Genomic DNA, 24,443 nt, shown 5'->3' on the forward strand with positions numbered 1-24,443 from the left:
GCGATTATAGGATCAAGTCTTTTGGGGTATGAAGCTACAAGCTTGGCACACCTGTATTTGGGAAAGATGGGGAGTTTCTTCCATTCTTCTCTGCAGATCCTCTCAAGCTCTGTCAGGTTCGATCGGGAGCGTTGCTGCACAGCTATTTTCAGGTCTGTCCTGAGATGTTAGATCGGGTTCAAGTCCGGGCTCTGGCTGGGCCACTCAAAAACATTCAGAGACTTGACCCGACGCCACTCCTGCATTGTCTTGGCAGTGTGCTTAGGGTTGTCCTGTTGGAAGGTAAACCTTCACCCCAGTCTGAGGTCCGGAGCACTCTGGAACAGGTTTCATCAAGGATCTCTCTGTACTTTGCTCCGTACATCTTCTCCTCGATCCTGATTAGTCTCCCTGTCCCTGCCACTGAAAAACATCCCCACAGCATGATGCTGCCACCACCATGTTTCACCGTAGTGATGGTGCCAGGTTCCCTCCAGATATAATGGGTTCAATCTTGTTTTCATCAGACCAGAGAATCTTGGTTCTCATGGTCTGAGAGTCTTTAGGTGCCTTTTGTCAAACTCCAAGTGGGCTGTCATGTCCCTTTTACTGAGGAGTGGCTTCAGTCTGGCCACTCTACCATAAAGGCCTGATTGGTGGAGTGCTGCAGAGATGGTTGTCCTTCTGGAAGGTTCTCCCATTGAAGCTCATTTGGAGGTTTGTGTCCAAAGAAGGACCAGATGTATACAGAATGGTGTTGTATGTGTAAAGTTGGATCAAAGAATCACCCGCAGCAAGAGTGACATCATTGATATACATAGAGAAAAGAGTCAGCCCAAGAATTGAACCCTGTGGCACCCCCATAGACTGCCAGAGTTCCAGACAACAGGCCCTCCGATTTAACACACTGAACTCTATCTGAGAAGTAGTTAGTGAACCAGTCGAGACAGTCATTAGAGAAATCAAATTAAATCAAATAAAATTTTATTTGTCACGTACACATGGTTAGCAGATGTTAATGCGAGTGTAGCGAAATGCTTGTGCTTCTCGTTCCGACCATGCAGTAATATCTAACAAGTAATCTAACAATTTCACAAAAACTACCTTAAACACACAAGTGTAAAGGAATGAATAAGAATATGTACATAAAAATATATGGCTGAGCGATAGCCGAACGGCATAGGCAAGATGCAGTAGATGGTATAGAGTACAGTATATACATATGGGATGAGTAATGTAGGGTATGCAAACATTATATAAAGTGGCATTGTTTAAAGTGGCTTGTGATACATTTATTACATCCAATTTTTTATTATTAATGTGGCTAGAGATTTGAGTCAGTATGTTGGCAGCAGCCACTCAATGTTAGTGATGGCTGTTTAACAGTCTGATGGTCTTGAGATAGAAGCTGTTTTTCAGTCTCTCAATCCCAGCTTTGATGAACCTGTACTGACCTCACCTACTGGATGATAGCGGGGTGAACAGGCAGTGGCTTGGGTGGTTGTTGTTCTTGAGGATCCTTTTGGCCTTCCTGTGACATGGGGTGGTGTAGGTATCCTGGAGGGCAGGTAGTTGCCCCCGATAATGCGTTGTGCAGACCTCACAATCCCCTGGAGAGCCTTACAGTTGTGGGCAGAGCAGTTGCCGTACCAGGTGGTGATACAGTCCGACAGGATGCTCTCAATTGTGCATCTGTAAAAGTTTGTGAGTTTTTTGGTGACAAGCCAAATTTCTTCAGCTTCCTGAGGTTGAAGAGGCGCTGCTCCGCCTTCTTCCCCACGCTGTCTGTGTGGGTGGACCATTTCAGTTTGTCTGTGATGTGTACGCTGAGGAACTTAACATGTTCCACCTTCTCCACTACTGTCCCGTTGATGTGAATAGAGGGCTGCTCATGTGCTGTTTCCTGAAGTCCACGATCATCTCTTTTGTTTTGTTGACATTGAGTGTGAGGTTATTCTCCGGACACCACACTCCGAGGGCCCTCACCTCCTCCCTGTGGACCGTCTCGTCGTTTTTGGTAATCAAGCCTACCACTGTAGTGTCGTCTGCAAACTTGATGATTGAGTTGGAGGCGTGCATGGTCACACAGTCATGAGTGAACAGGGAGTACAGGAGAGGGCTGAGAACACACCGTTGTGGGGCCCCAGTGTTGAAGATCAGCGGTGTGGGGATGTTGTTTCCTACCCTCACCACCTGGCGCGGCCCGTCAGGAAGTCCAGGAACCAGTTGCACAGGGCGGGGTCGAGACCCAGGGTCTCAAGCTTAATGACGAGTTTGAAGGGTACTATGGTGTTAAATGATGAGCTGTAGTCCATGAACAGCATTCTTACATAGGTATTCCTCTTGTCCAGATGGGTTAGGACAGTGTGCAGTGTGATTGCGATTGCGTCGTCTGTGGACCTATTGGGGCGGTAAGCAAATTGGAGTAGGTCTAGGGTGTCAGGTAGGGTGGATGTGATATGGTCCTTGACTAGTCTATCAAAGCACTTCATGATGACGGAAGTGAGCGGTACAGGGCGATAGTCATTTAGCTCAGTTGCCTTAGCTTCCTTGGGAACAGGAATAAGGGTGGCCCTCTTGAATGTGGGAACAGCAGACTGGGATAAGGATTGATTGAATATGTCCGTAAATACACCAGCCAGCTGGTCTGCGCATGCTCTGAGGACGTGGCTAGGGATGCCGTCTGGGCCGGCAGCCTTGCGAGGGTTAACATGTTTAAATGTTTTACTCACGTTGGCTGCAGTGAAGGAGAGCTCGCAGGTTTTGGTAGCGGGCCGTGTCCGTGACACTGTATTGTCCTCAAAGTGAGCAAAGAAGTTGTTTAGTTTGTCTGGTTTTCTTTTTGTAGTCCGTGATTGACTGTAGACCCTGCCACATACCTCTTATGTCTGAGCGGAAGAATTGCGACTCTACTTTGTCTCTATCCTGACGCTTAGCTTGTTTAATTGCCTTGTGGAGGGAATAGCTACACTATTTGTAGTCGGTCATGTTTCCGGTCGCCTTGCCCTGTTTAAAAGCAGTGGTTTGCGCTTTCAGTTTTGCATAAATGCTGCCATCAATCCAGTTGCTGCGGGGGGATGCAGAGCTGTTGGCAGGTGTTGGGGTAGACAGGTGGAAAGTGTGGCCAGCCGTAGAGAAATGCTTATTGAAATTCTCAATTATCGTGGATTTATCAGTGGTGACAGTGTTTCCTAGCCTTAGCTCAGTGGGCAGCTGAGAGGAGGTGCTCTTATTCTCCATGGACTTTACAGTGTCCCAAAACATTTGGAATTAGTGCTGCAGGATGCAAATTTCTGTTTGAAAAAGTATACGTGTCGACAAACGGTCCAGGCCAATTGGCAAGAGAGGTATTGTAAGTTGGTGTATTTTGTTTGCTAGCCGGGGGAATGGGCCTAGCTCGAGGCTAATTGGTGCTTGCATCTGGACAAAGGCGTTAGCAACAATAGCCACTTGGTAGCAGCTAGCTAGCTGCGATGATCCGGTGTAATGGTCCAGAGCATGCGGCAGGAATCCAGTGATGTAGTGGGGGGGGGGGGGGGGGGGGGGGGGGAGCAGTTCGATATGTTCAGGGCTGATATCGCGCTGTGCAGACTGGCAGATATTATCTGGGCTATCCAGGCTAAAGCGGCTGGTGTCTGTGCTAAAGGTAAAGACTGCTAGCAGTGACTAACAATGACTAAATAGCTAGTAGCTAATTCGATGGCTAGCTTCTGAAGGATAGCTTCTGATGCAGGAAAAAAAAATAGCAGTTGGGTGAGGCGGGTTGCAGGAAGGTATACTTAATTTGAAAATGGAAAAAGAGATTGAAATGTATACAGACATTTTTTAAAAGCTGAATATTTACACGGGACAAAAACAAACACATCTTGCTGCTACGCCATCTTGATTGAGGCCACTGTGTTCTTGAGAACCTTCAATGCTGTGGACTTGATTGTGGACTTCAGGAAACAGCAGAGGGAACACCCCCCTATCCACATCGATGGAACAGTAGTGGAGAGGGTAGCTAGTTTTAAGTTCCTCGGCATACACATCACAGACAAACTGAATTGGTCCACTCACACTGACAGCGTCGTGAAGAAGGCGCAGCAGCGCCTATTCAACCTCAGGAGGCTGAAGAAATTCGGCTTGTCACCAAAAGCACTCACAAACTTCTACAGATGCACAATCGAGAGCATCCTGGCGGGCTGTATCACCGCCTGGTACGGCAACTGCTCCGCCCTCAACCGTAAGGCTCTCCAGAGGGTAGTGAGGACTGCACAACGCATCACCGGGGGCAAACTACCTGCCCTCCAGGACACCTACACCACCCGTTGTTACAGGAAGGCCATAAAGATCATCAAGGACATCAACCACCCGAACCACTGCCTGTTCACCCCGCTATCATCCAGAAGGCGAGGTCAGTACAGGTGCATCAAAGCTGGGACCGAGAGACTGAAAAACAGCTTCTATCTCAAGGCCATCCTGACTGTTAAACAGCCACCACTAACATTGAGTGGCTGCTGCCAACACACTGTCATTGACACTGACCCAACTCCAGCCATTTTAATAATGGGAATTGATGGGAAATGATGTAAATATATCACTAGCCACTTTAAACAATGCTACCTTATATAATGTTACTTACCCTACATTATTCATCTCATATGCATATGTATATACTGTACTCTACATCATCGACTGCATCCTTATGTAACACATGTATCACTAGCCACTTTAACTATGCCACTTTGTTTACTTTGCCTACACACTCATCTCATATGTATATACTGTACTCGATACCATCTACTGTATGCTGCTCTGTACCATCACTCATTCATATATCCTTATGTACATGTTCCTTATCCCCTTACACTGTGTATAAGACAGTAGTTTTGGAATTGTTAGTTAGATCCTGTTGGTTATCACTGCATTGTCGGAACTAGAAGCACAAGCATTTCGCTACACTCGCATTTAACATCTGCTAACCATGTGTATGTGACAAATAAAATTTGATTTGATTTGATTTGCTGCAGAAATTTTGGGGGACCCTTACCCAGATCTGTACCTTGAGACAATCCTGTCTCTGAGCTCTACGGACGATTCCTTCGACCTCATGGCTTGGTTTTTGCTCTGACAATGTAATAGTGTAATAGTGACCAGTAGCAGAATAAATAGATACATACTAATGGTAATGGCAATCAATAATCAATGGATTCCAACAGGTCCCTCAGGCGCTACGCCCGCTGTAGGCCCATTCTGCTGACCTGCTCGCTACCTAGAGCTACTTGGAACCTTACTAATTCCACGACTGGTCTATCAGCGTCACCCAACGAAGAGGCAAAAACAGACTTACCCCCATCGCGCCGTCACCCAAATGCTAACTTGCTAGCCCCGGTCTACTAACTGCTAGCCCCTGCTAACTGCTTGCTTGCCAGCCCCGGTCTGCTAACTGCTAGCCCCTGCTAACTGCTTGCTTGCTAACCTGGTCTGCTAACTGCTAGCTTGTTTAGCCCCGGCCTACTAACTGTTAGCGTGTTAGCATCGGCCTGCTAACTGTCTGAATGGCCGTGTTCCCAGTCAGCCCAACCACTCATTGGACCCATATGTTCACCTGGCTATGCATGCCTTTCTCTAATATCAATATGCCTCGTCCATTACTGTCCTGGTTAGTGATTACTGTCTTATTTCACTGTAGAGCCTCTAGCCCTGCTCAATATGCCTTAACCAACCATGTTGTTCCACCTCCTACATATGCAATGATATCACCTGGTTTAAACGTCTCTAGAGACTATATCTCTCTCATCATTACTCAATGCCTAGGTTTACCTCCAATGTACTCACATCCTACCGTACCTTTGTCTGTACACTATACCTTTAATCTATGATATCATGCACAGAAACCTGCTCCTTTTACTCTCTGTTCCGAACGTGCTAGACGGCCAGTTCGTATAGTATTTAGCCGTACCCTTATCCTACTTCTCCTCTGTTCTTCTGTTGATGTAGAGGTTAATCCAGGTTAATCCAGATTGCCCCCCTATCTTCTGAGCTCGTGCTACTAGGTGACCTAAACTGGGACATGCTTATAACACCTCGGCCATCCTACAATCCAAGCTTGATGCCCTTAATCTCACACAAATTATCAATGAACCTACCAGGTACAACTCCAAATCTGTAAACACGGGCACCCTCATAGATGTCATCCTAACTAACTCACCCTCCAAATACACCTCTGCTGTTTTCAATCAAGATCTCAGCGAACAATGCCTCATTGCCTGCATCCGTAATGGGTCAGCGGTCAAACGGCCTCCACTCATTACTCAAACGCTCCTTAAAACACTTCTGCGAGCAGGCCTTTCTAATTGACCTGGCTGGGTATCCTGGGAATGACATTGACCTCATCCTGTCAGTAGATGATGCCTGGCTATTCTTTAAAAGTGCCTTCCTCACCATCTTAAATAAGCATGCCCCATTCAAAAAGAAATTTAACTAGGAATAGATATAGTCCTTGGTTCACTCCAGACCTGTCTGCCCTTGACCAGCACAAAAACATCCTGTGGCGTTCTGCATTGGCATCGAATAGCCCCCGTGATATGCAACTTTTCAGGGAAACTAGGAACAAATATACACAGGCAGTTAGGAAAGCTAAGGCTAGCTTTTTAAAACAGAAATTTGCATCATGTAGTACTAACTACTAACTAATAGTTCTGGGACACAGTAAAGTCCATGGAGAATAAGAGCACCTCCTCCCAGCTACCCACTGCTCTGAGGCTAGGAAACACTGTCAGCACCGATAAATCCACGAAAATTGAGAATTTCAATAAGCATTTATCTACGGCTGGCCATGCTTTCCACCTGGCTAACCCTACCTCGCTCAACTGCCCGGTACCCTCCAAAGCCCCCACCATTTCTCCTTTACCCAAATCCAGATAGCTGATGTTCTGAAAGAGCTGCAAAATCTGGACCCCTACAAATCAGCCGGGCTAGACAATCTGGACCCTCTCTTTCTAAAATTATCTGCCGAAATGGTTGCAACCCCTATTACTAGCCTGTTCAACCTCTCTTTTGTATCGTCTGAGATTCCCAAAGATTGGAAAGCTGCCGCGGTCATCCCCCTCTTCAAAGGGGGTGACACTCTAGACCCAAACTGCTACAGACCTATATCTATCCTACCCTGTCTTTCTAACGTCTTCGAAAGCCAAGTTAACAAACAGATTACTGACCATTTCAAATCCCACCGTACCTTCTACGCTATGCAATCTGGTTTCAGAGCTGGTCATGGGTGCACCTCAGCCACTCTCAAGGTCCTAAACGACATCATAACTGCCATCGATAAGAGACATTACTGTGCAGCCGTATTCATCGACCTGGCCAAGGCTTTCGACTCTGTCAATCACCACATTCTTATTGGCAGATTCAACAGCCTTGGTTTCTCAAATGATTGCCTCGCCTGGTTTACCAACTACTTCTCTGATAGAGTTCAGTGTGTCAAATCGGAGGGCCTGTTCTCCGGACCTCTGGCTGTCTCTATGGGGGTGCCACAGGGTTCAATCCTCGGGCCGACTCTCTTCTCTGTATACATCAATGATGTTGCTCTTGCTGCTGGTGATTCTCTGGTACACCTCTACGCGGACGACACCATTCTGTATACTTCTGGCCCCTCTTTGGATACTGTGTTAACTAACCTCCAGATGAGCTTCAATGCCACACAACTCTCCTTCCGTGGCCTCCGACTGCTCTTAAACGCAGGGGAAACTAAACGCATGTTATTCAACCGATCACTGCCCGCACCTGCTCGCCTGTCCAGCATCACTACTCTGGACGGCTCTGACATAGAATACGTGGACAAATACAAATACCTAGGTGTCTGGTTAGACTGTAAACTCTCCTTCCAGACTCACATTAAGCATGTCCAATCCAAAATTAAATCTAGAATTGGCTTCCTATATCGCAACAAAGCATCCTTCACTCATGCTGCCAAACATACCCTCGTAAAACTGACCATCCTACCGATCTTCGACTTCGGTGATGACATCTATAAAATAGCCTCCAACACTCTACTCAACAAACTGGATGCAGTCTATCACAGTGCCATCCGTTTTGTCACCAAAGCCCCATACACTACGCACCATTGCGACCTGTACGCTCTCGTTGGTTGGCCCTCGCTTCATACGCGTCGCCAAACCCACTGGATACAGGTTATCTACAAGTCTCTGCTAGGTAAAGCCCAGCCTTATCTAAGCTCACTGGTCACCATAGCAGCACCCACTCGTAGCACGCACTCCAGCAGGTATATCTCACTGGTCACCCCCAAAGCCAATTCCCCCTTTGGTCGTCTTTCCTTCCAGTTCTCTGCTGCCAATGACTGGAACAAACTGCAAAAATCTCTGAAGCTGGAGACTGATATCTCCCTCACTAGCTGTAGGCACCAGGTGTCAGAGCACCTCACAGATCACTGCACCTGTACATAGCCCATCTGTAAACAGCCCATCTATCTACTTACCTCATCCCCATACAGCATTTATTTATTTATCTTGCTCCTTTGCTCCCCATTATCTTTACTTGCACATTCATCTTCTGCACATCTACCATTCCAGTGTTTAACTGCTATATTGTAATTACTTCACCACCATGGCCTATTTATTGGCTTAACTCCCTTATCTTACCTCATTTGCACTCACTGTATATAGACTTTTTGTTTTCTTTTGTTCTACTGTATTATTGACTATGTTTTGTTTATTCCATGTGTAACTCTGTGTTGTTGTATGTGTCGAATCGCTATGCTTTATCTCGGCCAGGTCGCAGTTGCAAATGCAACTGGTTTACTGTTGCTCAGTTGGTAGAGCATGGCGCTTGTAACGCCAGGGTAGTGGGTTTGATCCCCGGGACCACCCATACGTAGAATGTATGCACACATGACTGTAAGTCGCTTTGGATAAAAGCGTCTGCTAAATGGCATATATTATTATTATTTATTATTATTATTATTATTATTATATCATATATTATTATTGTTCTCAACTAGCCTACCTGGTTAAATAAAGGTGAAATAAAATTTAAAAAATAAAATGGACAGCAGTGTGAAAAATGTGGCAATTTTTCATACATATGACATTCTCAAGAACAAGGCGCAAAATTGAATATACAGAGAGCCAAAATAGGAGAAAGAGATGAACTAATTAATTCACTGATTACATAATGAATGTTCTGGGTGATGTTCAATTAAGACAACAAGTTTTGGAAGATGTAATATTCATCCTGGAGGATGTTCACGCTTCTCAGGATGCTTATCGAGGATCTGTTTTGCCCTTTAGATCATAATACATTGAGGTGACGTTGACACGAAGGACCTAAACCTGCATCAGCACTCCTCCTTTTGTGACACCTGACACATACGGACCCTGGTCTTGTAGTGATTGCGATCGTTCTAGTAAGCACTGTAACCCGACCAAGTAAACCATTAATATGCTTGGATCTTCCTGAAACCAGGGACAGTTGTTTACGTTGGAACAGGAGGCTCTTTTGCGCCGCGACAATGGTAGTAGCCTGTAGGAAATGTGTAAATGAGATGCTCCTCTTTCCCTTTGATAGAAGAATCTCTTTGAAGATAATATGTAGTCCCGTGGAGACTCTATATATTTGAAATGGCAGAATTAGCTCTAAAACACTGGCTGGTCCTACATGTGTAGGTAAATACTGCTTTGTGTATAGTCAGTGGTCTTGGGTTAATAAGCTGTCTCTCTCTCTCTCTCTCTCTCTCTCTCTGTGAGAACCTCAGTGATGGCTACATTTGCAGTTTGTCTTCCAAAGGGATGTCTTCTCTCTACTCTTAACACTGCATGGAGGAGGCAGGGGAGAGACTGTCATAGCCGTAGCCATCAGTTACCATGGGAACTAGGGTAATTATTAACACATACTGTATGACTGTGTATTGACTGCACCCAGGTGATGGTAGAACTTGAAAAACGGTATTGACCAAAGAAAATTGATGAACCATCTGAATGGCCACTGTGCCCAGTTTATTGAACAATAGATCTGTACTTAAATGACTGTCCATTTCAGGTTAGTTGAATCTCAAGCAACTGGAGTAAAAAGAGAAGAAATGTTGTAGGGTAGCTTCAGTCAAATTGTTGTTGTATGGAGAAGATATGAACCCATAAGGGACCGCAGAAATGGATATGGATTTGAATTCGCTATGAGATAGCCCGAGTAACCAGCCATCAGTCCCTCTGCAGAGTGGGTGCGTGGGTGCAGAAAATCTGTCATATGGAGTGGATATTTTTTCTCTCTCCAACTGTTCCTGTCATTAATGTTAGCTTTTCTCTGTGTCTATATGAAGAAATCCTGCCCCATCTACAGCCCATAGACCATACTGACCCTGGAATTTACATATAGGTTCATTTTAACGTTCCATCAGGAACTATGTGCAACCAGATGTCGAAGGGCACCATTATCACCATAACCCCTATGAATATTGGCAGGTCTGCTCGGGGCTGTGAGGCAATTGGTCTCCTGAAGTTACGGCCGTATTTCCCAGAGTGCTGTAGGAGAGTTATAAGAGGTGTAATGGGGTTATGCCTCAACGCTGACCCCCACTTTATCATTTCTGATTGTTATCGGACATGATTCTATCGATCCATGAAGCCAGCTCTCTGCAGTAGCATGATCCCGCTACAAAGTCTATATAGCGAGTGCGAGCGTGTGTGTGTGTGAGCGTGTGTGTGTGTGTGTGCGTGTGCGTGCGCGAGTGCCTCCTTTTGTGCATGGCAAAGCTGAAGATGTGTGCCCACATTTCCGGTGCAATGCTTTGGCCCAGCATCATATAATGTTATTTGTGTCGGTGTACACAGGCAGCTATTTATCCCTTCAGTCTTCTGTGTAATTCTTGGTCGATTCCTGCCCCTGGGGAATCACTTGTAAAGTCCTGTATGAATCCTTTTATCACAGTTTTAATTTATCTATCAAACCCCACTAATGCACGTACAGAGAGATTCATTGTTATCGCAGCCAAAGCTCTGTGTGTTTAGAAGCCATTATTATCCATTACATCTCCATATACGGCTCTGGGTCTCCCCTCTCATCGTGTATGTAAGATCATTTCTGGGGTAATCAGCTCCTACCACTAAAGGCCCTTAGAGTAGATCAGAGACCATGCGTGCTATTTTTAATATGCTGTTGAGGTTCACCGCAGAAGTGGGGAGAGAGGGTGATTACCCGCAGTGAAAAATGGGCTTCCAAAGAAGAAATCTCTTGGGGAAGCCTGTGGAATTGCTTTGAAAATTACCGACTGCGTCAAATGATTCTTTACTGAGTTTGGATTGACAATAATGTATAACCCAATTAGCGAGATTGATTTGTTTTTATAACTGTGTTTGCAATTTGAGGGTCACTGTTAGTGTAGTTTATCGCTGTTTGGCTTAGTATGTTGTTATTGATGGCTACTAAGATGTTAGCTGACTATTGTAACTGCGCTATGAATATCTCCTGTTTTAACATTTTATTTAACTAGGCAAGTCAATTAAGCACAAAATCTTACTTACAATGACAGCCTAGGAACAGTGGGTTAACTGCCTTGTTCAGGCAGAACAACAGACCTTGTCAGCTCGGGGATTCGATCAAGCAACCTTTTTTGTTACTGGCTCAACACTCTAACCACTAGGCTACCTGATTTTCATCAATCTGTTTGATAATATATAGCTAAGCACCTTATAGAGGTTGCAAATAAGCCTTACATAGCTACTCACAATGTCAGTTTGAATTGTATTGGCTAATGACCTTGGGGTCTACGCATAACTTCATCTTTCTACACTTGCGTGATGTCACAAGGTACACGGATTTACGGCAAGGGGTGAGATCAAAGTATTACGGACGTTGTTGGTGGGATAGGGCCCGGTTCATAAAGAGTGGTTTTGTGTGAAAGCATGATCGTGATAAGCTAGTTGTTTGATAATGAGGAGGAGCATCTGTTGGAGACAGGGAGCAGATGCAATGACAAATGAGAATAGTAGGCTACTGCGTCGGTCAGTGTACAGGGGATCATCACACACGGTAGGTTGATCATCACACAGATGATCATCACACACGGTAGGTTGATCATCACACAGGGGATCATCACACACGGTAGGTTGATCATCACACAGGGGATCATCACACACTGTAGGTTGATTTAAATGACCCCACCAAACAAGAGCAGGTTCAACTCCCTCAAAGCCTACGTCCCAAATGGCACCCTATTCCCTATGCAGTGCACTAGTTTTGCCCAGGGTCCACTGTGTAAGGGTGCCATTTGGGACGCGCCCAGTAACATTAGGTCACTAAATGAATTACAGAAGGACAACAACAAAAAACGCTCTCTTGGAGAATGTAGTAGCAGTAAAATGGCAGTAATATGGATGACCATGACTGACCATTCCTTACAGGGTGCGTTATTGAATTAAAATAAATCAAAGGCTACACACACACACACACACACACACACACACACACACACACACACACACACACACACACACACACACACACACACACACACACACACACACACACACACACACACACACACACACACACACACACACACACACACACACACACACACGCACACAGAGCTAAACAGTGCGCATTAAACATGCAAAGAGCCTTCCCCTCAGTCCTTCCAGGTTGATAACAGGTTGATTCCTCCTTCGAGGAGATCACCACAATTGCCACTGTAGCATGACAGCATCAGTGTGATAAACTGTCTGATTCAGAATCAGACTTCACAAGGGGAGCAACTACTCCTTTATTTGAAATGCTCTGTGATTGTCCCTGTGCAAGATTTATAAGAATTCCAAGGCAGCTGCGGCTTTGAATGCAGGACCCGTCTACAGTGGTTATTTAAATCATTCATGCTCTTTCATGTAAAGACTTATCTAAAACTACATCCCTGACTGGTTCACACTTCTCACCCCTGGAACACTCCCATCTTGAAATACCTGAAATAATCTCCAAGGACATCATTGAACAGTTGGTTGGAGGAGTACGGAGTCATACATTTAGTGTACATTTTGTATCTCTTTATCCTAAAAACTGATCAAATGGAGGGAGTACGTGCCCCCTTACTTTCAATTGGCATGATGTCTTGCCTCTGGCTCTCCTCCATAGCAAGCTGCAAAGACTGAGTAGGCTGCACTGAAATATTGGACCCAATACTACACAATGTAATTGGCTTTAGTCAGAGACCATGTGGTTGGCTCCACTCATAACAGTGCTGCTGGCGTAGAGAGAGAAACACATTGCTGTCGGGTATTTTGGAGTGTGTGGCGGAGCCACTTGGACAGACTCCTGGTACAGCCTGGCCCTGCCTACAGTATGGCTGTTGTGTAATCACCATTAGGACTGTGGCTGAATCACACAGCCATGCCACACTGTTCCTCCTGCTACCTGGTGGGAAGCCTTCTACTGCGGCGGCCATTTTGACACAGAGGGTCGGTATTGAGGAGAAGTGGAGTGGGTTGAGTAGGTCTGAGGGGAGATTTGGAAAATCAATTTGGTTGGCAGGAGGATGTGTCAGAGTAGCACACTGTGTGCCATCACGTTGCAACCTTTCCCCTCACCATTCAGACACCTTGTGACTATAAACTCCACATCTCTCCTCCCAAAATAGGCTTATCCACAATCATTCTCAGAACTATGGGGTGCAGACTCAAGAAACGCACACATACACACACACACACACACACACATGCACTGTATGTCAATTAAAAATAAGGAAGTGTATATACTACAGTATACTAACATCACCATATATTAATCTCCTTCCAGGACTACACTTTAACCATGTACTTCCAGCAGTACTGGAGGGACAAGAGGCTGGCGTACTTAGGGATCCCACTGAACCTCACCCTGGATAACCGGGTAGCAGATTCACTCTGGGTCCCTGACACCTACTTCCTGAATGACAAGAAGTCCTTCGTCCACGGTGTGACGGTCAAGAACCGCATGATCCGCCTCCACCCGGATGGAACAGTGCTCTACGGCCTGAGGTGGGTTCCAAAGCAGTGGAACCAATGGGTTCTAGATGAATGCATTCAAGACTGATTCATTTGAAGGGATATCACAATATTTGATTATTTTATAGTAATAAATGCTGTGTGGTATGTATGAGCTGCTAGTTGTTTTAAATGTGTTTTTAAAGAAGTGGGACATTCCCACTCCTCTCTTTCTTTCTGTTTATTGGATAGCATAGATGGAGAGGAATAATAGAGGAGAGAGACCAAAAATAGCAGTGGACCAGATTCTCAACCATGCTGCAGTGATCTTTGTGTTCCGGAGGCAGTGGCTTAGACCACTGGTCCACCTCTAGGCCACCAGCTGCTATGTTTTTGGCTTGTAAATATAATCCCTTCCTATAGGCTCAATTTCGACATATTGGTACAGTAGCGTGTACACTGTCAAGCTTTGTTGAAATGTGTATTTTTAAAACATATGGTAAGATCAGAAGAAAACAACATAAAAAAAAAAAATGTATAGATGATGATGCAGGCTCAGCTGTTGCTTTGTTATGATTGCCTGTTTCAATATCCATAGCCATTGGTCTTTGTTGTTTGACAAGTCCTGAATTGTTCATCAGGATAATAAATATGTATAATGCATGGTTTTCTTCCAAATCGAGCCATCCAGCATGGAAATTCAATGATTTTTGCATATTAATCACTCGCACTGGACTAGTTTTGAATTATACGTAGTTGGATTCAATACAATGCATTGATTCTGTTCTTTTAACATCCTGTAAATCTGTTTCATGTACCCCCTCCAAAGAACGTGTGTGTGTGTGTGTGTGTGTGTGTGTGTGTGTGTGTGTGTGTGTGTGTGTGTGTGTGTGTGTGTGTGTGTGTGTGTGTGTGTGTGTGTGTGTGTGTGTGTGTGTGTGTGTGTGTGCGTGTGTGTGCGTGCGTGCGTGCGTGCGTGTGTGTGTGTGTGCGCTCGCTTGCATGTGTGTAGGTGGAATCATCCATCTTGTCTAATAGCTTCTGACAAACACACTCGTCTGGATGTAATGCATTTCTGAGATGACAGTATAGCTATGTGACCTGGCATTCTTATCCATAAAGACATATATGATGTATATGTTTTAGATTGTGGAGCTTAAACTGTCTAGTGGTTACAGCTTCACTAATGGAGTCCAGGAATTCAGCAACTTGTGCAAACATGATTCGATTCTGACTTCTTCAAGCCAAGGGTACGTGGGGAAGATCAATCGTTGTTGTACCGAAAATATTCAACCTCACGATCTGACCAAAAGGACAAAACCCCTAGGGTTCATAGCTATACCATTTAGCAGACACTTTTATACAAAGCAACTTACAGTCACGAGTGCGTATATTTTACGTATGGGTGGCCCTGGGAACAAACCCATTATCCCGGCACTGCAACACCCTGCTCTACCAACTGAGCCATACAGGACCACAGTCCACTCGTCAGTATCCCAACTCAATCAATCACTCACCCTGAAACCCACGGTCCAACTGTAAGTGATAATGTATGGAATGGAATCCCAGAGTAGGATCTCCAGACATTACTATGTGGAATGTTCAGATGTTACATTACCTGTCCAGTAAAGTAACCAAGACGTGAGTGTACTGTAATGATGAGTTCTGGTTCTGAAGGCTTATTTCGTCATATCTGGTCCACCTGGATGAACCTGATACCAACTGAAACACTAGGAGTGAAGATCAATGCACATATATAGTTTCTCTAATACAATTATAGTCTATACTGGAATGTATTCCATTTCAGCTCTTCTTGCTTACATGTGGGACCAGAGAGATAACCTTTCTCTCTGTGGAGTTGACTGTGGATGTTCAGGAGATCATAACGTGATGGGTGAATAACATCATACTGTAATTATATGGTTTCATGCACAGGTGAGAAGATTAGGTGGATCCACAGCAGACAGTATGGCTGGAGAACGTGTGTGTGGGCTCCGGTAAAGCTTAAGTTAACGTGATCCTCTTTCCCCCTTGTGTGTGTGTGTGTGTGTTGACCTCAGGATCACAACGACGGCAGCCTGTATGATGGACCTGAGGAGGTACCCTCTGGACGAGCAGAACTGCACTCTGGAGATCGAGAGCTGTGAGTGACCTCAATACCATCAACCTCTGAAATGACTATTTCTCTATTAGATTTCAGTATTTCAATATTTTACTATATAAAACAAAATTATGTGTATACCATTTTACTATTTCAGTATAAATAATACTTTAGTAAAATATATACAACCACAATGGAGATTACGGTGAGACTGGATGTTAAATGTCCAATGCAGCCGTTTTTATCTCAATATCAAATCACTTCTGGGTAACAATTAAGCACCTTAATAAGCATCTTATTTTCAGTTCTAATGTTAAACAAGAAACAAAAATGGACTCTTTGGGAGTGGTCGGAATGGGGAGGGGAAAACGGAAAACTAGCTGTTATTGGCAGAGATGTTTGGAACTCTCTTTCTTCTTAGTCTATTATACTAATTTACCACATGGTTATGTCACCAGGAAGGCCAAAACTCCATCCCACCAAAACACGCTGAAATTTCAAGTGGTCTTTTCATAGCTCTTACTCTAAAAGGGCATTATCATAATTGTCACAATTTCACAGTATTATTGCAACCTCTGAGTGTGGAAATATACACTGAGTACACCAAACATTAGGAACACCTTCCTAATATTGATTTGCAAGGACTCTACAAGGCATCGGAAGCGTTCCACAGGGATGCTGGCCTATGTTTTAACTACATTGCTCATTCACCCTCTGAATTCACCCTCAAGGCTTAAAAATCATTCTTTAACCTGTCTCCTCCCCTTCATGGGGCGGCAGGGTAGCCTAGTGGTTAGAGTGTTGGACTAGTAACCGAAAGGTTGCAAGTTTGAATCCCCGAGCTGACAAGGTACAAACCTGTCGTTCTGCCCCTGAACAGGCAGTTAACCCACTGTTCCTAGGCCGTCATTGAAAATAAGAATTTGTTCTTAACTGACTTGCCTATTAAAATAAAGGTAACATAAATAAATAAAATAATTAAAATTAAAAATCTACACTGATTGAAATGGATTTTAACAAGTGTTAGAGTTGCATCAATGACATCAACAAGGGATCCTAGCTTTCACCTGGATTCACCTGGTCAGTCTATGTCATAGAAAGAGCAGGTGTTCTTAATGTGTTGTATACTTAACACAGAAAAATCATGTTTTTAATTGCCCTGGGGCTTTTTAGTGGTTCAATTGAGAGAGTGGAGTTTTAATGATCTGTGACTGAGTTTCTTCACATGGTATCCCACTCCAGGAGGTTCATTCTAACCCTGTCTTTCTTTCTGTGGTTCAGATGGATACACGACAGATGACATTGAGTTCTACTGGAAGGGAGGAGACAATGCGGTGACGGGGGTGACACGCATTGAGCTGCCACAGTTCTCCATAGTGGACTACAAGCTGGTGTCCAGAAATGTTGTCTTTTCCACAGGTAAAAAACACATTCTCAGAAAATACACAGCCCGACCATGTTATTTTCCATCTAGCTTTTTACCCAACCAGTGCTCCACTATGAAACTCTTCACTGCTACTTCAGTTTTCTAGTGGCTGTATCGTCCAGTTCGGAAGAAATGTTATCGGTATCATTGACACCGTTTGGTGCGTGGGTGCGTGCATGTTCATGTATGTCAGGGTGTGAGAGTTTGTATGTATATGCACTTGCTTGTATGGGAGAATTCCTCGTCTACCTTTATTTGAGAACCCGATGGCAGCCATTACATTTGAGCGTCCAGTGTGGCCCCTCTATACTCTTTCCTCTCTCCCTGGCTCCTCTGTGGCCCCCTGTCTCCCTTCTCCCTGGCTCCTCAGTGGGCCCCCCCTCTTCCCTCTCCCTGGGTCCTTGGTGTGACCCCCTGTCTCCATTCTCCCTGGAGGGCCCCCTCTCTACTCTCTCCCTGGCTCCTCTGAGGACCCCTGCATCATACTTCAAAGGCCTGTCTCCCTCCCCGAGCCTGGCTAAAGACCAACTTTCCTCCATGTGCTACTGTTGCTGGCTTCACTCACAAAGACTCACACAGGAGCAGTGAATGATGGTAGGATGGCAATTACCCAGCTGTTTTCTTCAGCTCTTTAAAAGAGAGAAGCCACGGAGAAGCAGCCTGGGAAACAGGGCATCAGAAATTCATGTGGAAAATATGGCCCAGAGCATCAATTATTCCCCTCCAAGCTCACAAGGAAACATTGCCATAAGGATTTTAAGTTTTAATGTCTTGTACACGAGTACAGTGAAGTGCCTTTCTTGAACCCAACAATGCAGTAATCAATCAACAATATAGTGCTACAAATAACACGAGGTAGAACAAAAACACACAGGAAACAGAAATAAGAAGTACACAAGAAAGTAAGTAAGCATACTATATACAGGGTTAGTCAGTTCCAGTACCATATTTACAATGTGCAGTGATACTGTAGTGGTAGAGGTAGATATGTGTTGGGGTAAGGTGACTAGGCATATATGATAAACAGAGTAGTAGCAGCGTATATGATGATTGTATGTGAGTGGGTGTGCGGGTGTGTAGTCAGTATCAATGTATGTGCATAATATTATGTGTGTGTGAGCAAATTATGAATTGAGTGTTTGTGTGTTGGAGTGTCTGTGTGCTTGAGTGTGTAGGGCCCTGTGAGTGTGCATAGAGAAAGTCCAATGTAAATAAATGAAATACAAAGGTCAACTCCGATTGGTTGTTTCAGATTGTTTTCCCATGCCCCCCCCCCCACTTTACTAGTGGATAAAGAGAATCCGTGTTGAACTGCTGAACGTTGTCAGAACGTTGTCGGACATCGCACCCTTGCATTACGAGAGTTTTCGCGGTCGTGGTCATCAAGGGTGTTGTCATGGTTACCGTATCGCCATCATCGCCATCCTCCTATTCCTTCCTCTCCTCCTCCTCATAACATATGGTGTACTCTCCCACTCGCTGACGTATGTCCAGAGACACAGCTAGTGTGAACGCTTAGTTGCACACCTACATCCTCTGTATCACCAATCTTCTTTCAACACCTACTTTCGCCTCCCACTATCTCTTGCATAATGTTACCTTTCTTAAAGGGACAGTTCCCTCCCTTGACGAATGTACCACATCTCACGTATACAGTACACGGACGGTTTAAATAAATAGCCACAGTAATGTGTAGTATTGGAGGAAAGTTTTTAGGTCAACTTTTCTTAGTAGCAGTGAAAGGACTTCTTCCTATCGCTTAGAGGTGTACAACTGACACCCTTGAGTTCTGCATTCCTTCTGGTACTCGTTTTGTCCTTGATTGGCTGAGGAGTCCACACACTTGGATACCCAGATGTTAATTTGTCTCTGATTAACAAGGCAAGGCATGGACGAAAACCAGCAGACGCTACGACCCTTGAGGACCAGAGTCATGCATCACTGGTGTAATGCTATACAGAGAGGAATGTGCAACTCAAATGGACATTTACGATGACAGATATGTGATAAAGTGTGTTTTTCATAAGCCAGGTCAGAGAAGAAATACATACATTACCAAATGCCTAACATATCAAGCTCCAAGACATTTATACATGCATAAATTATGAAATAGTTTAAAATAAATAATATATGTCGATTGAAAGTGCAACATTTTCTATCATCACAGTTAGTATTGAAATATTTTATTATTTGCCTCGCATTCAGCCACCGTGTGTCAAATTGTTGTGAAGTATGGTTCAAGGATGCTTGTTTCCATAGTGATAAATCCAACCCATGCTGCCATTGCCATAGAAACAAAAACAAAAACACGAGGTGTTCCAGTATGCTCCTCGAACCGAAAAGTCGTTCATTCTGTTCAACCTCTCAACATCCTGTTTTCATAGGTGCCTACCCACGACTGTCTTTGAGCTTCAAGCTAAAGCGGAACATTGGCTACTTTATCCTGCAGACCTACATGCCCTCCATCCTGATCACCATCTTGTCCTGGGTCTCCTTCTGGATCAATTACGATGCCTCGGCTGCAAGAGTGGCATTAGGTTGGTGTACAGCCCCATATGTTACACATTGTATAACATTAATACGCCTCTGAATCCCGTTTCCCTATCACGTGTGACTGATCACAACATCCCACTAATTGTACAGTCTTAGAAAAAAATAGGTGCTGTCTAGAACTCAAAGGGGTTATTCGGCTGTCCCCATAGGAGAATCCTTTGAATAACCCTTTTTGGTTCCAGCTGGAACCCTTTCCACAGGTGCTTCTACATGGAACCCAAAAGGGTTCTCCGAAGGGGACAGGCGAAGAACCCTTTTGGAACACTTTTGTAGGGTCACACATACGGTCTAGTCCGTGAGATAATTATATTCTAATTCTATTTTGATGGTCTACTCTGTATTACTGAGTGGACAGATTCCCCTGCACTCTCTCATGAACATAAAGCAGAGAATTGGGAGGTCTTTGCAAAGGCCTGCAATATCCGGTGGCTTGCTAATAAGGAGTCCACCAGAGAAAAACATTAACTCCCTCAGTGATGGATCGTTATGGGATTTCCGTTGCCACCCAGAAGGGTGCTTTGTGGAGGCTGCATTCCGGTAAGAGCAGCAATCAAGATATCAATGCAGTCAGGAAACAATTGAATTGTTTGAAGGTAAAATTGATTAGGGAGCAGTGTTACAGTGAATTCCAAATCCAGACAACCCACTTGGCCCTAATCTTGTTCCAGCACATTTTCTTCACTCTCTTGTGGTGTACCATTACTCAATAACTCTGAGCAAAAAGAAATAAAACTCCCCATTGAGTTACAGTACGTACATTTTAGCAGACTCTCTTATCCAGAGCAATCCTTTTTTTCATACTGGGTCCCACGTAGGAATTGAACCCACAACTCTGACCATGCTCTACCAACTGAGCCACGCAGGACCTACAGCGCAGTCAGTGTAGCTCACCCCCTCCATGCATTCAGTGATATACAGGATGCGTGGTGTGAGTAAAGCAGGGTACAATAACCTGGACCTGTACATGCAGTGTTTAGCAATGTAACACTCCGAATGTTTGTTCAAAGCACCAGTGCTGTTCCATGTCCTCTAGAGTTGCTAAGGCTGATGTGATCATACTTCCTCACTTTTAGACTAGAGTATCTTCTGACACTTGAGTGTGGACCAAATCTCATTTTCTTGATAACCTCGCACCCAATTTCATAATATAATAATAATATATGCCATTTAGCAGACGCTTTTATCCAAAGCGACTTACAGTCATGTGTGCATACATTCTACATATGGGCGGTCCCGGGGATCGAACCCACTACCCTGGCGTTACAAGCGCCATGCTCTACCAACTGAGCTACAGAAGGACCACCACAATTTCAGAGAACAGACGATAGGAATAAGGTATCGATAATGCCGTTAGCAAGCAGAGTGCTACAGGATCTGAAGTCATTTGCACGATGCTTTAGTGGCTCCTTCATGATGATTATGCAGCAGAAATAGAGTAGGGAGACCTGTCTGAAACATACAATTAGAGAGACATTAAAGGGGCAGTCTGGGATTGGTGGATCCATTTTTTAAAACTTTTAAATGAATGATATATACTGTATATACAGTGGGGGAAAAAAGTATTTAGTCAGCCACCAATTGTGCAAGTTCTCCCACTTAAAAAGATGAGAGAGGCCAGTAATTTTCATCATAGGTACACTTCATCTATGACAGACCAAATTAGAAAAAAAATCCAGTAGGATCCAGTAGGATTTATAATGAATTTATTTGCAAATTATGGTGGAAAATACGTATTTGGTCACCTACAAACAAGCAAGATTTCTGGCTCTCACAGACCTGTAACTTCTTCTTTAAGAGGCTCCTCTGCCCTCCACTCATTACCTGTATTAATGGCACCTGTTTGAACTTGTTATCAGTATAAAAGACACCTGTCCACAACCTCAAACAGTCACACTCCAAACTCCACTATGGCCAAGACCAAAGAGCTGTCAAGAAACAAAATTGTAGACCTGCACCAGGCTGGGAAGACTGAATCTGCAATAGGTAAGCAGCTTGGTTTGAAGAAATCAACTGTGGGAGCAATTATTATACATCTATATTATTGTTCAGTAGCAGACCAGTATGTTAGCAGATGTGGAGTACTTACCACTTTTTCACTTTTGGGAGGTACTATTTAAATGCATAATACCTACACACCTGACATTTTTCATTTGAAAGTGGCGAGAGAGAGAGAGAGAGAGAGAGAGAGAGAGAGACAGAGACAGACACAGACAGAGGCTGATAGAGGCAGTGAGAGTGAGAGAAGCTCCATAAAAATATATTTATCCCCAGAGAGTCCGGTCTCCTGATGAAAAAGGAGGCAGGCCCACGGGCACATGGCCCTGTGATTAAATTGTCAGGTCGGTGGGTGCAGTGAAGGACAGAGAGTAATAGAACCACCGAGGGAACACTGATAAAGAAGATGGCTGCCGTTCAGCAAAACCCCAGACATCGCTGCAATGAATAAAAGCAAAAGGGGGAGAACGCTGCTGTTCCTCAGAGCGAGAAAAACACACGCTCACACACACACACACACACACACACACACACACACACACACACACACACACACACACACACACACACACACACACACACACACACACACACACACACACACACACACACACACACACACACACACACACACACACACACACACACACTGACACAGCAAACCGGTAATACTTAAAACTGTCCCCTTTAATGTACCAATAAATCAAGGAAAGGGCCAGATTGATCCTACACTCTAACTACCTCCAGTGTTGCTTGATGACAGTACTAGCTACTGGTGCACATGGTTTATATTTCTTGTAAAGGAAAATACATTTCTGCATGGACAACAGATTAAGCATGTGCAAAGAAAGCATTGTCTCCATAAAGAGACCTTTCTTTAGGACATAACGTATAGTATATTTAACATGAGACATTCAATTCAACTTCTTCCACTGTTAAAATGTCACTCACAGCTGGAGGCTGAATGTACACAATTATTCAATGAGTTGTTAGGGGTTGGTGGTGTCCGAGGGGCAAGTAGAGGACACATTTTTGAATTTCTACCAGGGGAAGTTATTTTGGCTCAGAGCACAACAAGACTAGCCAAGTCCCATTCGTTATATACTGTAGCCAACTCTTCTACCATTGTCACACCATGCGTGTTTTGCAGGAGGATTTAATTGGTCAAAGCACAAACAGACTGGAGCACCAAGCTACAACGAGGCAATCCAAAATTCTATCAAATAATTTTCTGCTCTGTCCTGGGAGGTGGTTTGGCCAGAACGTAATTACAAATAATTAGTAGACTGAAAATTGACCACAAGAATCCCAAACAGGCCTCCCGGGTGGTGCAGTGGTTAAGGGCGCTGTACTGCAGCGCCAGCTGTGCCATCAGAGTCCCTGGGTTCGCGCCCAGGCTCTGTCGTAACCGGCCGCGACCGGGAGGTCCGTGGGGCGACGCACAATTGGTGTAGCGTCGTCCGGGTTAGGGAGGGCTTGGTAGGTAGGGATGTCCTTGTCTCATCGCGCACCAGCGACTCCTGTGGCGGGCTGGGCGCAGTGCGCGCTAACCAAGGTTGCCAGGTGCACGGTGTTTCCTCCGACACATTGGTGCGGCTGGCTTCCGGGTTGGATGTGCGCTATGTTAAGAAGCAGTATGGATGGTTGGGTTGTGTATCGGAGGACGCATGACTTTCAACCTTCGTCTCTCCCGAGCCCGTACGGGAGTTGTAGTGATGAGACAAGATAGTAGCTACTACAACAATTGGATACCACGGAATTGGGGAGAAAGAAAGGGGTAAAATTCAAAACGTCCGTCAATTCAATATGTGCAACTAAAACATATTCATTTAAAAGCTTGCTTACATTTGAATATGATCACGTGCCCACGTTTAATGGAGAGACACGTGATCATATTCAAATGTAAGGATGGTTTTAAATAAATATGTTTTAGTTCCCATACTTGGGAACATATTTATTTCATTAAAATCACTTGGAGCTGATTTCCTGGCTTTTTTACAGTCTTTATGTCCAACAATGAAAATTTGAAATATTCTCAGAAAACTTGTGGAGCCAGTTGGGGAACCCTGCCTTAATCTGTCTGTTGTAATCCAGGGATCACCACTGTGCTCACCATGACCACCATCAACACCCATCTGAGAGAGACGCTCCCCAAGATCCCCTACGTCAAGGCCATCGACATGTACCTGATGGGCTGCTTCGTCATGGTCTTCCTGGCCCTGCTGGAGTACGCCTTCGTCAACTACATCTTCTTCGGCCGAGGACCACAAATGCAGAAGAAGCTGGCAGAGAAAGCCGAGAGGGCCAATAATGAGAGGGCGGCCAAATACGACACCAATCGGGTAAGTCTTCATGAAGATCTCTGTCGAGATGCTCTAACTTCTTCAAAGTTCTTCCAAGTTGTCGGGCATTATCTTCACGGTCCGCACACTCTTACGACGGC

The 24,443-nt window shown here is 44.6% G+C and overlaps 1 pseudogene; it reads left to right on the forward strand.

Moving 5' to 3' along the window:
* The window catches only part of LOC124008363, a 58,296-nt pseudogene that overhangs the window by 29,972 nt on the left and 3,881 nt on the right, over window positions 1–24,443 (forward strand).

This window comes from Oncorhynchus gorbuscha, linkage group LG21 (genome assembly GCF_021184085.1).
Source record: "Oncorhynchus gorbuscha isolate QuinsamMale2020 ecotype Even-year linkage group LG21, OgorEven_v1.0, whole genome shotgun sequence".
In the NCBI taxonomy this organism is placed as follows: Eukaryota; Metazoa; Chordata; class Actinopteri; order Salmoniformes; family Salmonidae; genus Oncorhynchus; species Oncorhynchus gorbuscha.